Source organism: Protopterus annectens, chromosome 2.part0, assembly GCF_019279795.1.
Source record: "Protopterus annectens isolate FY-2018-M chromosome 2.part0, PAN1.0, whole genome shotgun sequence".
Lineage (NCBI taxonomy): Eukaryota > Metazoa > Chordata > Ceratodontiformes > Protopteridae > Protopterus > Protopterus annectens.
In genome coordinates, this window is record NC_056728.1 from 1,258,205,389 (window position 1) to 1,258,211,555 (window position 6,167).

A 6,167-nucleotide genomic window follows, 5' to 3' on the forward strand; every position below is an offset into this window, starting at 1 on the left:
ATCATGCATTCAGTGTTAAGTAGATTGCTGCCTATGTGGTAGTTCATGGGTACAGAGTTTTTACCAAAGGGGATGACACTGCACTTTTTGGCATTGAGCTTGAGGCCATGGCTCTGACAAAAGGCATCTGTCTCAGTGAGGCCCTTCTGTAGGATGTCCACATCATTTGGGGACTTGACTATGGCTCCTAGTTTGCAGTCATCTGTGAACTCCATTAGCCAGAGGCCTTCTGTGTTAGCCTGTACTTCAGCGAAGTAGATAGCAAACAGAACACGTCCCAGGATGGAGCCCTGTGGTACTCCACTTGTCACTGCTCTGAGGTCAGATTTGGAGTCTGCAACTTTTACAGTGTGGGTTCTGTCAGTGAGCCAATTGGCAACCCATCTTGTGACATAGGGATTTATACCTAGTTTAGTGAGTTTAGCTATAATTCCAGAATGGGGGATGGTGTCAAAAGCCTTGGCGAGGTCAAGATAGGCTGTGTGAACCACCTTACCCTCATCCACGGCTTTGGTGACTGCCTCAAAGAAGTCGATCAAGTTCAGGAGGCATGATCTGCCTTTCACAAACCCGAACTGGGTGGGATCCAGAGTTTGGAGGTTACCAATGTCTTTGTTTATGAGTTCCATGATGATACTTTCCATGGCCTTGCAGACCAGGCTCATCAGGCTAATAGGTTGATAGTTCCTGGGATCAGTGGTGGCTCCCCCTTTGTGGAGTGGGATAACTGTTGCTATTTGCCATTCAGTGGGCACAAAGCCTGATGCGAGGCTATTATTGAACATGGTGCTTAAGTGGGGAGCCAATTCGTTCTGAAGTTCATGTAAAATGTAGCCTGGGATGTTGTCCGGTCCCATGGATGCTGTGTTTTTGGCTTTAGAGAGTGCAGCTTTTACCTGCGTAGTTGGTAGTTGTGATTACAGAGACTCTGCATTCTTCCTGTATAGATATGGGCCCTTTAGGGGGTGAGAGGGGGGTAAAGTTAGCACTGAACCTATCTGCCAGGATGTTGGCAATATCAGTTGGTGCTGTAATTTTCGTGCCTTTGTGCTGTAACTCAGAGCAGATTTGGGTGTTGCCATCTAGATTCTTGACATAGCTGTAGAATGCTTTGTGGTTGTCCTTGGATTTAGTGGTGATTTTGTTTTCATAGCTAGCTTTGGAGGATCTTATAAGGGATCTCAGCTTCTTACTGAGGCTGACCAGGGAGCTCCTCCACTCATGGGATTTTACTCTCTTTTGCAACAGTTTCTTCCTTCGGTTGTAGAGTTTGTTTATGGTAGGGGACCACCATATTGGCTTCCTTTTTTGGAGGATAGCGTCTTGGTTCTGTTTGGGATAGCACGATCCATGCACTTGTGTAAGTGCTTATAGAGTGCATTTGTGCAGGATTCAGCAGTTGTAACTGGATTGTCCATCTGCATGGGTGTCATGAAGTTCACCACTTCTGTCTTAAGAAGCATGAAGTTGGCTTTGGAGAAATTTTTTACTGTGGTTTCCTTAATGGTGTGGTGGGGGCGGGATGTGGATATCAAGGGTCATAAGTTTATGGTCAGATCGGGCCAACGAGGAGCTGACTTCAGGTGTGGTGATGACTAGGTCTAGGATATTGTTGCCCCTGGTGGGGGTGTGGATAAGTTGATCTAGGGCATTGGAGTTTATGAATTCCAGAAAGCGTTGAGCTAAGGAGTTGGTACACAAGTAGTTTTCCCAGTTAATGGTGGGGTTGTTGAAGTCGCCCATTATTAGGGTGTTTGGTTGAACCCTAATATTTTCCAGTACATCAAGAAAAGAGGAGTGGGAATCCTGGGGCATGGTGGGGGATCTGTAGCAAGCTACAATTTGGATTGCAGTTTTGCCCAGAGTTAGTTGCACTTGGATAACCTCGGATGCATTATGCTGAGCAACTAGCCTGGAGGTGTGGATATCCTTAATGAATATGGACACACCTCTGCCTTTGGTGTTTCGGTCCAGGTTACATGGCCGAAAAGTGTGGTATGAGTTATAGCCTAGTAGTACAGGGGTGCTCTCTGGAGCCTTGAATCAGGTCTCAGTCACTGCACAGATATCGATATTCTCCATTTTAAGGAGTGCCTTGAGTGAGTGCATTTTGAGATTTAGACTTCTAGCATTGAGTAGCATTACTCTCAGTTTTTGCTTGCCTGTTCCTGTTATGGTGGTGAATTTGTTATTTGAACCCTGCCTAAAAAAGGCACTATAGAGGCAGCAAGAGCCTTAACCAGTATCCGGAATCCCAGGGGTGACAGGTGCAGGCCATCTGTGGCAAAGCATCATGGTCTGTCGACCATGTCATCCCAAGCAGACAGATACTGGATCCCCTTAGAATGACACCAGAAGCTTAGCCAATTGTTGAAGTCAATCATTTTGTCCTTGTACTGCGGTATCATTCTGGGCAATGGCAGAATGCTACTCAGGGCTAGGGTCATACCTGCCTGGGCTACAAGATCAGAGAGCTCTTCCATGTCTTTTTTCATGTAGTCGAGGGAGGTATGTCTCAGGTCATTCACACCAACATGGACAATGACAGAGTCCTATTTGTATTTGTTGTGGAGTGACCTGAGTGTGTGAGTTATGTGGCGGATCCTGGCACCCGACAGGCAGCTGATAGTAACCTTCTCCTTGTTTAGCTTGGCGAGTAGGACATCAGTGTGCCTGACTATAGAGTCACCTATGACTAGTGTGTTGGGTACATTGTTTTGCCTTATTGGCTGTGGTTGAGTGGCACACTGAGTCTGTGGGTTATGTGTCAATTGGGTTGTGTTGGGGGATGGAGGTTGCTTGGGTTTCTGCTTTAGAGGTCTTTGTTGCTTAGACAAATTATTATTGAGACCCTCCGCAAATGTTTTTGTGTTACTATGTGTGGATTTTGGTGGTGTAGATTTAGTGAGAATATGTGATGAGTGTGGTGTAGTGCAAATGTTTACCATCTCCTCATGACTGTCAAGTTCAGTCTTGGTTGGAGAGAGCTTTACCTCCAGTTTGGCTAGATAAGTGCATCTCTCACAGGTTGTAGTGTTGGGTGGTAGGAGGAGAGGGTTGTCTGTGTACATGAGACAATTTCTACATTGCCTCAAGATGCCCAGATTCATCAAAATAGACAGGAGAGAACACTTGGAGCTGACCCTTGGACATGCCTGAATAAAAAACTATTTTCCTCTAGATAAGTGAGGAAAGTGCATACAAGAGCTGTTTTTCTCTAAGCAAGTGAGAAAAGTAAGTACAAAAACTGTTTTCCTCTAGGTAATGAGGAAGATTGAGTGCTATAAGTAATTAGTAGCTCATTTAGTGCTTACAAGTTCTGAACAAGTGCTGAGCATGAACAAGCAAATTTAAGTGCTAAAACTAAGAATCTGTAACTACACTAGATGAGTTACAGGACAGAAACATGTGCAAATGCAGGCTTTCAAATCAGAAAGTTGGGAGAGATGGAAGATTGCCCAAATGGCCAATAACTATAATTTCTGGGCCAGAACCACTCCTTATGTGGTAGACAGGTTACCTAGTGCTTACCACTCCCACTGATAAGCTAGAAGGCTTCCCTCCAACACAGAAAGGCTTGGGGGGCTCTGAAGCTTACATACAGTCCTGGATACAGCAAATCTGTATCTGGAACACTAGTTACAGGAAAGGTAGGAAACAGGCTTACAGTTATGTGGAGGTGCAACATGTAACCTTCTTAAGCCTCAAAGGCCTGACAGGCACAGTCCTCAGAAAACCCACTTCCATACAAATGAGACACATACCAGTACAACACATACAGGCACATCTCATCATGTGTCTTCTATGAAGCCCATAAGATGAAACAGTTCACTACCCAACATTCTGGTCATAAGTGACTCCATTGTAAGACACACACATGCCTAACTTACAAGGCTAGATCAAGAGAGGGTTACAGTTAGTTGCCCGTCAGGGACCTGGATCCGGCAGATCATACATGCACTCAGGTCACTTGCCCTTAAGTAGCAGTATGACCCTGTCATAATCCATATGGGAGTGAATGACCTGAGACATACCTCCCTGGACTATATGAAGAAAGACATGATTGAACTCTCAGAACATGTGTCACAGGCAGGTATGAGCCTAACACTGAGCAGCATTCTGCCACCTCCAAGTATGATACCGCAATACAGACAGAAAATTATCAAGTTTAACAATTGGCTTAGCTATTTGTGCCATTCCATAGGGGTCCAATATTTGTTAGCCTGAGAGGACATAGTCAAAAGACCATGCTGCTTTGCCAGGAATGGTCTCCACCTGTCACCTCTAGACTTTTGGATATTGGCTAAAACATTATCCACCCCTATTCTGCCTTTTTAGGTGTTACCAAACAGACAGACAGGCCTTCCAACATAACAAATAATACTCAGGACAAGCTAAAGGTGTTGCTCCTCAGTGCTACAAGCCTCAACAAGAAACTGCACTTCCTGGAAGCTCTTCTCATTCTGGAGAATGCTGACATCTGTGCAGTTACAGAAACATGGTTTAAAACCACAGAAAGCATTCAAGCTGTGGATGGCTATAATGCCTATCATATGTTACGTTCATCCACTGAACATGAAAGAATTCAAGGAGGAGGTGTATCTATTTACAATTTTTTGAAGGGTATGAAATCTGAAACTCAAATGTCTGTCATTATTTATTAACTTCAATCTTTAATGATTTGCCACTAATTTGCCAGAAAACCACAATTTTATGAAAAACGGATGAAAAATGTGATGCAAAAATATAAAATAGCCACACACTACAGCTGGGAACGTATCAAAGAAGGGACACTTTTCTAATATTAGTACTGTTAAGTTGAGCAGCTGACAAAATAAGAGAATCTATGTGCATTTCTGGAATAAAAGTAGTCTATAACTCTGATCATTACAATTATTTATTAATTATAAACCCGACACGTTTTCTTCCACAATTGCCATTTTGTGGAGGGATTATTATTTTTATTTATTTATTTATTTATTTTACATTTGTTGATCGTTTGTGTCCGACTGAGCAAAAGCCCTTTTTCAGCTGAGGCCCGGGGAGAAAAGCTCCAGGCAAGTAATAAAGACAAATTAACAATATCAATTAGACATTCAATATTAGAGAAAAAGAGTCATCCGGGAATTTTTAGGCATGCAATCATCATTACAATTCATATTACAGAAAAAGAATAATACAAGAGTTATTAGGTATACAATCATCTTTGCAATAATTATCAAGTTATAGCATATGTAAGCATTATTGGGCAGCATACAGCTTAGTAAAGGGGTCAGACTGATAGTAAAGGAAAGTGGGTTGAGTAGGGATTTAAGCTGGTTACTTTGAAGCTAAGAAGGGAAGATTTTGGTCAGGGAGGATGTGAGAAGAGGCAGGTCCAGTGTTTTCTAAAGTAATCTTTGGTGGATATTTTAAATTTTTTAGGGTTTGTCAGATTTCTTATTTCTAGAGGGAGTTTGTTCCATGCTGTAGAGGGGCAGTAACTATATAAATTGCTGCCAGTTTTAGCTTTTGGTTTGTGAAAATTTAAAAAGTCTTGGGTTGTGCTTCTGAGATGTCTGGTAGGAGAGTAATGTGAGATGAGAGATGATGGAGCTGAGCAGAAAGATGGTTGATATAGAATGGAGTGAATTATTTGTAGTTGAGATTGGAGTAGCAGGTGAGGTAGTTCAAGCCAGTTTAGGAATTTAAGGGAGAGGCAGTGATGAGATTTATATGGGTGTTGAGCTGTGACTGTCTACCTTGTGATAGGTTGTTTCAAGTTTAGAAAGTAGAGATGAGTTTAGATTAGTAAGTATTTGGGAGCAGTAAGTAGAAAAGGAAGAAGACAGGCATGAGTTAAAGTATGTCTTGTTTCAGTGATGTGGGATCTGCTATTTCTGTGCCAAAGTCCTAGCTTCTGATGGATTTTCCTGATGCAATTGTTAATATGTAAATCAAATTTTAGTTTGTCTGTGATGATGCAAAGTAGTCTTGTGTTGGCATCGACTTCAATAGGAGTATTGTTTAAGGATGTAATGGTAAGGAAGATTTGATGTGGTTAACAGATTTGGGGAGAAAAAGAAGCAATTTTGTTTTTTTAGGGTTGAGGATGAGCTGGTGTTTTTTGAGCCAAGTCTCAGTAGAGTTGAATGATGTCTAGGTAATAGATAGGAGTTCAGAGGGAG